The sequence below is a fragment of the Nyctibius grandis genome, chromosome 1 (assembly GCF_013368605.1).
Source record: "Nyctibius grandis isolate bNycGra1 chromosome 1, bNycGra1.pri, whole genome shotgun sequence".
NCBI lineage: Eukaryota > Metazoa > Chordata > Aves > Nyctibiiformes > Nyctibiidae > Nyctibius > Nyctibius grandis.
Genome location: NC_090658.1, coordinates 3,858,778 through 3,870,253, shown reverse-complemented (window position 1 = coordinate 3,870,253; position 11,476 = coordinate 3,858,778).

The window sequence follows — 11,476 nt, the reverse complement described above, 5'->3', positions numbered from 1 at the left end:
CCTGAAGTTTCAACAAATGTTTGGTGTTGAGACACGAAGGTACTTTTAGCAGGATAGCCTTACCTACCCTTCATCAAATAACTTCATGCTATGGAGAGTTAAAAATGACTTTATTTATTTATCGAATATTTGCACTAACATTTCAAAGTTAGTAGTTGCACTAACATTTCAAAGTCTTTGAAAATCAGATGCTTCAGCAAGAAGTTGTCCTGGTAAAGCCAAAAAAAAAAAACAACCCCCACAACAGATTTTCAAGCAAATTTCTACAGAGGTTTTTTTTTTTAAACTTCTACTTACACCCTTTTTATTCTCAGAAGTTTATCATGGTTTTGTTTAATATTTTATGATCATTACAACACCACTGTGGTCCTAGAATCAGGAAAACTGTTGTTTGTATGTTGCCTCCTGTTCTTTTCTCTCAGTTTACTACCATCTATATTGTATGAGGAAAACACCTGCCTTTATTTTTTCCGAGTTTAGATGGCTGATTAGTCCCTGTTCTTTCTATCTATTTCTGGTGCGTGCTTTAGTACCACAACGGTAGCTGCGTTTGCCTTTAGATGCAAGTGATGGAATGTTTTTGATGGAGATGTGATACCTTCCTTTAACTCACCTGCAACACTTAGGAAAAAATTAACAGGTCTTCAAGCACACAAGTTTTTCCTCAGGTGCAATTCTAATGGTAAATGCAAATGAAGACTAATCAAGCTTAACTTGATTGCTTCAATCACGTAAACTATTAAAGGGAAAAGGCAGCGGGTGCCTGAGAAACAAAGGCATTAATGATGGGTGAAGTGAGGTAGTCAGGTTGTAAGTTCTTACTGCGGCTAGAGCTCGAATAAACAAATAATTTACTTTTTATGGAAAAAGGACGGTTAAGAAATGCTATGAGAGCAATCGCGTTTCTGTTATTTTGCTTGAGTTTCTGAATTCTAGTTTCCAGTATTATTTTTTGAAGATACTTGAGAGCCTTTCTTGAAGGACAGAAATGAGGAGACTGAGTGGGCTACTTTGTAAGTAATAATTTTTCATAGAAATCAAGGTTCTCTTGTTGTTTTTTAGTTATTTAGGTAAAATTCTTTCTACTGGGTAACTATTGCATTCTACCTATGTGGTTCTCACGATGTTATGTGTAGCAGTAGCTAAAACATGTTTTGGAATATTTGGAACTTGGGGGTAGCTTCTTTCAAGGTAGTGCTTTCCTCTACTGTGTGTATTATAATAACTTTAAAACACTTTTGTGTAGTGCCTGGGTTATAGAAATATGTGATAGCCAGTTAAATATCATTAGTTGGGGCTTTTTTTTTTGGTGTGTGTATGTGTTATCCAGATAACATTGAAACAGTGAAATCTATTTTTCTCAATCTATTTTCTTAGTGATGTAGGGTGTGTGTGTGGGAGTTTGGGTTTATTTTTTTTTTTAAATTGTTGGTATGTTCTAAAGAAGTAAATGTTCTCTGTAGCATAAATGAAGTGATACCGGAGTACTTCTAGTCTGTTAGAGGGTATTACTGACCTTATGGAGATGTGCTTTATAAATACATATACATAGGCTGTGTGTTTTCATATATTATAGTCTGTATATCTTACATTTTAATCTTATCTATAAAGTTAATGGTAGTGTGATGTATTTTAGAAACTACTTGCAGGAGACCGTGTGTTTGAGAGACTTCCAAAAGTCAACAGTCTAAATGCTTATTTCTGGCTATAAGAAGCTGGCTGTGTAGATAGAGATTTTACTGTTGTTGTTTCTTACCCCTTTTCTACTCTGGTATACTCAGCTGCTGTTCCTGTATTCCATAGTGGGTATTTACTTCTACCTCTTCAGTAGAAGGTGGCAATTTTGTCCTTTTTTCCCTCCCCTTATAAACAGTTCTTCTCTATTCAAAGGGTGCTACCTAGCTTTGTGCTCAGTGCACAATTCCCCTAAGTTGTTTAGGCTAATCTTTTAAACTTGAGTCTTTGCTGTGCCAATATTTGGCTAGATAAGTCAGTTCAAGTGTCTGATTGTGTAGCTATGTGGTCAGAAACTGCTGCAAGAGAAGGAGAAACAACATATTGTGAGGAGAGAGGAGGATGAGGTGGTTTCTTTTAACATCCCCAAGTTAAATCCTATACACTATACAGATAAGATCCTTCTCACTCCTTTCCCTCAAAGGGTCTGTGCTAAATTGGTGTTGAGCTAGATCCATTTCCTAATTGTCAGAGTATGTGCAGGCTCCTGCATGCTGTTGGTGGTGCAAGGGAGAAGAACCACAAACACAGTTGTGGAAGTGGAGAGGTGGGATGATAGCAGTCTGGATTTAGCTTGGTTGACAGTGTACCTAAAAGCTTGCACCCTTTTCCAGTATATCAGTTGATTTAAGAAATTTTATAATCTCTCTCTACAATTTCACTGCTCTTATTCTCCTTCTGCAATTCTGTGCATCGTGAAATGTATACAGCCATGTGTGCCTGTCATATTTCTACTCATATGCAAGCACACCTGTAAATGCATAAATGAATGCAACTTCTTGTGAAGTACTCAGCATTCATTTATTAGCAAGGTAGCTTGGACTTTTTCTTATGGGGGAGAATACAGTTATTAGCTTTATAGGACCAGCTCTTATCCATAGAGGGATGTGTGTTAATATTACCACAGTCAAATATTTTCATGATGGATGTGTCACAGCCTGAACTCTATCTTATGGGTAGCTGAAAGATTATATGCTCAGATCTGTGCTTTAACATATGCACCATCTATCAGCTGACCCTCTGTCACTGTTGGCTGTCTATGTTTGTTTGGAGATAGTTCTTTTACGAAGTGGGATGTCTCTGAGGGGCTGATATTTATGAGGGAGTATGTAGCTGGAGCCATATGACAATGGTAACAATAAGCAATGGGCCTATGTGAATGGAAGTGGGATATTTTACTCTGTTTTCTTAGTTTTATAGCTTTTTCTCAGATGAATTATGTGTTGCAACCCATAAAAAAGACATCTTTGTCCAGAAAGATTTTTATCGTATTTTATTTGGCAAAGTGCTTCATGACTCTTATTGCATTTTAATGTTCTAACATTTTAATGATTAAAGGAGAGTGAAACTTTAAGCAGATTTTCAAAGGCAGTTTTGGAGGAACTTTAGGTATGTGCATGAGAAGTTATGTACTAGCTACTGCACCTGAACCTTTCTGCTTCGACATACAAAACCTGACTGAAAGGTGAAACTGCTACAGAGAAAATATTGGTGTGATATTAAAAATATTATCCCCAGAACAGAGGCAAACTTATCAGAAAAAGATTTTATTCAGACTTTGTATTTTTCTTACAAATGTGGAGGATCTTATCTGTGTAATGTACCATATTTCACTAGAGAGATTTTTGTCAGCAATAATTTGTATATATACATTTAGACCCTGATGAATATCAGCTAAAAATAACATGCAATTCAATTCTGGAAAGCTGCATTTTGCAATAAAAGTTCTCAAGATTTACTAATCTATCACACTACGTGGGAAGATGTATGGTAAGAGATAACGGTGAACAGTAGAAGGTAGAGCTGCTGAAGACAGATTTCAGATGGATGGATTTAAACAAGCGGTGGTTGAAGGTGTTTTGTTTTTTCTCCATCTTTGAATTTCATCAGTTTACTCAAGGGACATAATTCTATGAACTGCTGGTAACCTAACAAGCTATTCAGAAATGTAAATGCGTGAAACATACATATTTTAAGTCAGTCCTAACTGTTGCTGCTGAAACACTAAGCTTGCCTTGGAGGGCACGACTTTGGGACTGTTATTACACTGCTGTATCTCTCTAGGCTGGCTTGCTGCTAATGGCTATTAGCTCTGCATGTGGACAGTTATAGAGGGTTCCTGGCTTAACTGTGATCACTTGGTAGGATTTCAACTTGCCACTATACGTTGAGCCAGCAAAACAGTACCTCTGCTCTGCTTTCCCAGAGAGGTCTTGAATGCTTGTGCCCTTAATGTGAAATTAGCTACAGCTCTTCCCCTGGCCAACAACAACAAAAGACTATAAGTAAAGTTGCACTGGCTTGTAGGGCAGGTGCAATGTCATCAGGAGATGGATGGGTCACTCCCTTGTTTCACTTCAAATTGAAGCTAAGATTAATTATGGTGTTACCAGCTTATAAAACAGGTTAGTTAATGGGAACTAACTGTGAGCTCACTGAAGCAGCACTAATCTTGCTGCTCTCAATGAAGTGTCTGTCTTTGATCAGCTCATTCTCTCTCAGCAGGCCAAAAAATAGCCACAGGATAGGAGTGCTTAGTTTACAATCACGTTAATATTGCTTTAGGTTTGTCTTTAGCTGTTGGAGATTAATGAATCAAAATGGTGCTTAAATTTACAACCAGTTCTCTTCTAATCATTCTGGCAGTATTTTTCTACTTACAATTACCTGAGCCAATCATCTAAAGGACTCTGCTATTCTGCCATGTGATTGTGAGGTACAGCCTAAAACATCTAGGAACTAGCAAGATTATAGTGAAAGGCATTGGGGGTTTTTTGCTTTTCCAAATATTTCCTATGCTGTGTATTTGTTGCCACCATGTTCAAATTTAAAGCTGCTGTTTGCCTTTCTACTTCACTAATTTTTGCCCATACAACAATCTGCTCTGACCTTAGAAGAGCAACCTCCTTTGATTCCACCAGCATGTATCAGACATAGCAACAGTACATTGGGGATATTTATGTGGAAGTGCAGACAGGACCTTTGATGCTTGACAGCTAACCTCAAGGAAAGGGTCTGCCTAACAAGGTCTATGTATGCAAGCATTTGGGTAACAGCTGGTATGTGGGATAATGTACATTTCTTCAATTTCTTGGGGTTTCACTGCAAGGGGGAAACCAAGTTGGTAAGTTTGAGTGCCCTTCTGAAGTGTTTGCATCTCCTATAGACAACCTAGATGTTTTGTTTCTGTAAAGATTTGATTTGAACTCTGTGGTACCCTTCAAAGATATTATGCACATGAAACTCTTTGCCATGGCAGTTTACCTTTAAGGTGTTTCCTTTCAGGGAGGAAAGTTGAGTGGGAAGTGCACTTGTTCTAGAGAAACAGGCTTAAATTACAAGAACAGTGATCTCTGCTAGCTAACACCTGAAGAAGGAAAGTATCTTATGTGGTAGGTTTTGCTTCAGAAAGTCTCTTGGGTCAGAAATAGTTGCCAGGAAGGTGTTGCACAAATTTAATGGGATATGCCTGTCTTGTAGTTTTTTTTTCTTTGCCATGCTACCTTCATTTCACAGGTAATATTTATTTTATAGGAGTGCTGAGAGGTGTAACTTGTTAATGTTTAAAAAGTGTTTTATCTGACCTGAATGGAAGTTTCTACAGATGAATGTGCTGTATCTTTGTTTATGAATAGCTTTATATAGAGAGCAGAATCACTTATTACCTTTCTCTTGACAGAGGAAGAGAACAAACCTGTTTAATCTTTACTTTTATTTCTGGGGGGATGGGGACCCAAGTCCTTGGGCAGCTGATGTTGTGTAGCGCTGGTATTTGTTCTAGTTCCATTATAGTTTGAACGTGGCTGTGAGACTGGTTTGGGGCATTAAAGCCTGATGCTAATACCCCTGATGCACTACCTCTTATCCTGTTGAGGAGTTGTCTTTGTCATGAATTCATTAGTTTCATGCAGAGATTGTATATAATTCTGATTGCTGCTTGCAGGGAAACTTTAAAGAGAGGAATGGATACCGATAATTACTGAAACACCTCTATTCTGTGTCAGAATTGGAAGAAATTTTCATATCCATTGACCTTGCTGAAGTTTTTTTTTTCCTCTCCTTTTTATGTGATAGCATTGTTTGACTTCATGCAGAAACTTAGCATCTGTCCTGTTTTAAAAAAGTAGTTAATTTTATTATAAGCTTGAGCCCCTAGCAGGCAACTCTCATCTGGCCAGCTTCATCGAGCTGGTTTCCTGTGCTCGAGGAGGCAGAGGTTCACTCCTTTAGCTGGAGAAAACTGGCAAAGCTCTAGGGAGGTTGTGTAGGTGTGCTTGTTTTAAACCAGATCTTGATAATATGGCCTGTTGTTAGAAGGGAAACAAACAATGTAAGCAAATAATGCATAATTCTGCTCTAATGTAAAGCATAAATAAATCATATTGATCCTTTTGATAATTGCTTCCTTGACAGCGATGTGGATGGGCAATGCATCCAAAGTGTATAATGTTGGGGTGGAGCTGTGCTCTTGCGGAGTCATGCTGTGTCACTGAGTTTACCAAGGTAAATGCTGTTTGTTTGGCTGCTGTTTGTCCACGGTATCTATTTTCCCTTTGTATGTGTGCTCCCATACTCCTCATACTGAAATGGGGAGGGACATGATGAAAGGTAAAGACAATCTGGTGTTCTCTGTATGCTTGCTTCCATTTGGCTTCCCGTTTATATATTTGTGGTGTTTTTCCTGGGTGATTATGAAGGGGCAGCTCACAGGGGTTACATGAACCATGTTGCAGAATGATGAAGGGGATGAGAGCTTTGAAAAACATAGTGTGACATAAACACTATTTTGGCTTTTCCACTGTATTTATGCCTCCAAATCTAAAGGAAAAAATGACTTTAAATTAACTAAAGCTTACTGCCATATTATTCTGAAGTAAAAATATAATTTAGAGTAGTTGAAGAAGAGCTGGAAAAGAAGAGGACAGGCATAGCTAGAGCTCTTTTAGAGGATTTTGTGGTTTTTGGCACCTGTACCCAACCTGGTGCATTGTTCACGGGGCTTGTTCATTGTAGGTGATAAAGTAAACTGTCAATAAGTGCTCTTTTCTGTTTGAACAGTTGTTTAATCAGGGAATTGGTGTGTGGGAGGTAAGCATGGAAGTAATGGTGACTTTCTCATAAACAAGCCTTTTTAAAAAAAGAGGAGCAGCAGCAGCAAAAGAGCCAAGTAATGGGCTGAAAAATTTGGAAAAGAGGAACATTATAGAACAAAGTTATTACAATTATGCAGTTTATGTGAGTATCCTTTAGGACTTCTTGCATGTTTGTACATGTGGATACGCATATCCAATCACTTTTGCCTTGATGACTGGCAAACAAATATGGGACAGAATCAATATCATACAAATATGAAAGTGCTTCCAATCGTGCTAAAATTTTTCTAACACATCTATTATGTATTCTATTGCTATAGGTAAAAAATGAGAGAATAGAAAGCAAGAGCAAGAGATGAACAAAAATGAACAGTGGAAAAGAGTGTAATGTTCATAACAATTGCCTGTAAACAAGGCAGTTCAAGGGCTGCCTTCAGGTATATAGTGCCTGGGATGGGTGTTCCAGTGTGGGGGAAACAAACATTTTGAGCTCCTGAATGTGGGGTTCATTCTCAGGTACATCAAGCCTACTAAAATACAAAGGCTTTCCAGGTGGTATAAATACAGCTTAATCCTGGTTTTAAGTTTTCTTTATGCTGTAAGAAAAGAAGAAAATGGCAATTGTGCAAATAAGCCCACAGTCTATGGGAGCTCACAAATTCTTACTGTGTATCTAGCAGGCACATTTATGTCTTTATTGTACTTTCATCCACCAGGTTCCTCTTAAATAATGTATATTTGGTCCTTTTCTATTAACAAAAATTTCATTTTAGTCTGAAAGATTTTCCTTCTTTTGCTTGCTGTTTGCAGCAATGTAATAAAAAGGTGGTGTTCACAGGGAAGATTTTGGATGAGCTGTGTTATTTTCTGAGATTATTGAAAATTGATTCAGTAGGAATTTGTTGCCAGATAAGTTTTCCACCTTTGAAGCACTCTGTTTTCCCTGAGGAGCTCTTGTTTAATTAATGCTAACTAGATATGGTAGCCCCTTTTTGGGATGGCTCAGTTCTTTCTTCAAAGAGAAGTCTCTAGGTGTTCTCTGATATTTTGCAGAGGAATATTTAATTCTTTCAGATATTTAGGAAATAATACTAATTTGTGCAAGGTTGCTTTTAATTATGCTCTCATCTGCCAAGCTTTGGGAATGTTTTACTTTGGTGTGAAACCAGGGACAATTGTGAGCTCAAAAAGTCATAATTTAATGCTTAACTTTACATGATTTTCTGTATCACCTGTGACAACAGCCAGCACTCACAGAGATTAGAGTTACACAGCTGAAATCATGCACACCTTGATAAAGAAAACAATTCTGGTCCCATCAACATGGCCCTGAAAATAGTGTGCTGTTTTAAGATAGCTGAAAACTGGGAAAAAAATGTTCAGTTACAACTATTAGGGGGGGAAATGGGAGGGAACAACTGTGGTCTTCATGTGCCTGTAAATCTGCTGGGTGGTCCACATAGCTGTGAGTATCTTCTTTGTCAAGCTACTTGTTCCTTCTCTTGATGGATGACCAGCAAGTTCTTTATGTTTCTGGGGACTGTTGCGTAATGCATATGAATAATAACACTGAATGCACTCTACAGTCTGGATAAATGTGGTTTGTTGCAGTGATCCTAGAAAGCAATGGGCACTGTCAAGATGAACTCTGCTCATGAATCATCCTTTTAACACTTGAGTTAGGTTTTGGTGGTTGGTATACAATATCCACGTTGCTTCAGTGTGATGTTGCTGAAATGAATGATTCTTGTATAAACTTCAGCTTCCAGAGGCTTCTGCAGGGGTTTTCAGTGGGCATAAGCTCTTTCTACATGTGCTGTACTGTATGAAGTGGCCTCTGCTGTGACCCTGTGTTCTCTGACCTGACTGCTTTTGCATGTGGTCCTCCTGGCTACGTCATGTAGTTTCCAGGTCACCTGCCTGAGGAGTATAGCAAGAGAAGAGCTCAGGGCTGAGACCTTCTAGCAGCAAAACTGCAGTGGTCGTGCTGCTGTGAGAATTGTCCTCAATGCGGCAGCCACAGGAGTGCAACAGTATCTGCGAATTGGCTGGGTTTGCTTTAAGGTTTCTTTAAATACCTGCAATTTCTTGAGGCAAATAACAGGAAGTAAAGTTAATTTTTGAGGTGTAAATAATGTGATTAGGCATTTAGATGTTTATATGGTATGTGTTCTCCACCCCTAGTTAGTCATGGCTGTGGAAAGAACCTACTTGATTTATAACTATGCTGTGCAAATCTTGTTATCATATAATAGTATGAGGTAGAATGTGAATTCTGAGTGAAGGTCTATCTTAAAGGTGGGATCTGAAGTAACATAGACACAGATCAGGAACTTTTACCCTGCAGCTCAGCAGCTTGGTGTTTATTTCTACTTGTGTAGAAGTAGTCCGTATTTCTCACTAAGCAAGAGACTAATGCATAGACTGATGTACCTCTTTCCTTGGGTGGTAACTTCATAGGTTCATATTTTTTTAAAACTACATGTGTATTCACTCCAGTATTCATTCCATTTCTCCTTTCATGTACCCCATCAATGAAGCACATAGGAAGATAAAAATATTAATTACCTTCAACCTCTGTGAATAAATAGGTTTTCATATTGCTAGTTTCATACTGTACTGTAATTAACAGCATTCAAGAGTGCCTGCCAATATGAAGTGCAGAACTTGAAAAAGATTAGAAAAGAAACCTCAGTGCTATTCAGCATTTACCCCCAGCCCTGCAGCTTTCCAAAAAGTATACAGTAGGTTTTCAGCCTAGTGAATATTTCTTGGCTGGCAACAGATAAGCCTTCAGTTTCCTGGGAGAGGAGAGAGCATAGAAAATGCTGGTTGCATAGCCACTAGTGGAATCCCTTTAATGCTGGCTAGATGATCTTGAGAATTTTTAAAATAATGATAAGGAGAATCTAATTTCAGTGAAACAGAGTTCACTCTTGATAAAGGGATTTCTGGAAGCCAGTTCATTGTAACTATAGAAACACCTACATTTTCTAATCTTTGGCGGAGAATGAGAACAGACTTTTCTGAGTTCTTGGTAAATCCCAGAGCTGATAGTGAATGCTAAACACATTGAATGTAGTAGGGAAGAGGCTCTTTGGAACTTGCTTCCAGTAAAATATTCTCTAAATCAGAGTAATATCCTCACTAAGCTGCTTAATAATGAAAACAGTGGTCAGAGTAGTGTAACTGTGAATGTCCTTGGAGGTGGGAGAAAAAGGCTGAAGTAATGTGAATTAATTTTCTGAATCTTTTATAAAGTGGTTATTATCTCTGATCACAGCCCTCTTTTAAGAAATTGGAAACCAAGTGTACTACTTTTGTGCTTACGGAAGAACACCACAAAACTTTTGGTAATGCTAAACAGGATTAGAAACAATACAGAGTGACTGCTATGTAGGCAACTAAAAATCTGGATAATACAAGGAAAATGAAAGGCTACTTTAAAACTATCTTTACTGTAAAAGACAAGTGTTGGGTGAAAGTCACTAAGGAAGTGAACACCCTACTGAAATTTGAACAGGATCTGATATGGAGCCAAGTTCAGACTGAAGTGGAGCACTTTGAACTTGAACTAGTTCTTCAAATTCTGCTAGAAAACTTGTTGCTTCTCCTTTAGCTGTTGTCAAATGGGAAGGAAAAGGGAAAGATGCAGTGATGGGAAAGATTTCCTGGAAGGTGCTTTTGGTTTTTGACATAAGGGGATCTTTGTATAGTTTAGAACACTCCCTCCTGTAGGTAATGTGTCTTAGCATTTTTCAAAGTGTTTGTGTAGGAATTTAGGGAGCAAAACACAGTTTAAAAATATCTAGGTGAGCTAAGTCTTATCATGCTAAAGTAAATAGAGTGATAAAGCACAACAAGGTGTTCAGTGTGACAGTTCACAAATAGTATATTCAATGCCACGCTTCACAGAACACTTAGTTTCCTATTCTTCCTGTTGCTAATTTTGTAGATCTTGTCATGGAAAAATGATGAGCTAGATTCTCAGCTGGTGAAACCCTGCATATGTAATCAAACTTGCATAGTTTAATTGGAGCCACCTCAAGTACCTCTGTAGCACTGTGAAGACTGTGATTTTTAAATTGGTAAGGCCTCTGCCAGTAGTAAGTGTCACAAATGCAATGCACGAAAACCTTGTTTGCAAGCAATATTTCTCGAGAAGGATGATTCCTCCCTCTGCTACTTCATGGAAGAGGGGAGAATGTAATACAAAGGTAGTCTCTTAAAATTTCTCAAGGAGCTGCATGGGTAGTTAGACACACAATGACCCTTTTATTTAAGACAATTTAGCTTCAATAGGAGGTATGTGGCTAAATACCCATGCAGCTCTTTGAAAATATGGTAGCTGGATTGCAACAAGCTGTAGTGACCCTAATAAGCACTCTAAACCCAGTAACTCAGTGCTGTTAGAGGAAATTTATCTGATGGTCCAAATCTTGAAATTGGAAATTGGTCAGATTGTTTTTTACTTGCTCATGCAGAAAGAATCTTTCATAGGAGAAAGGCTTCTCTTTTGCAGGAGTATACAGCAGGATTTTATGATGTTCTTTCTTTGACAGCTGTAAGTTAACTTTATGCATGTGTGGTTTTAGGTTTTTTTTAAACTTATTTGGTTAGATAAGAAGCTTCCTCCCAGGTTTGACCTG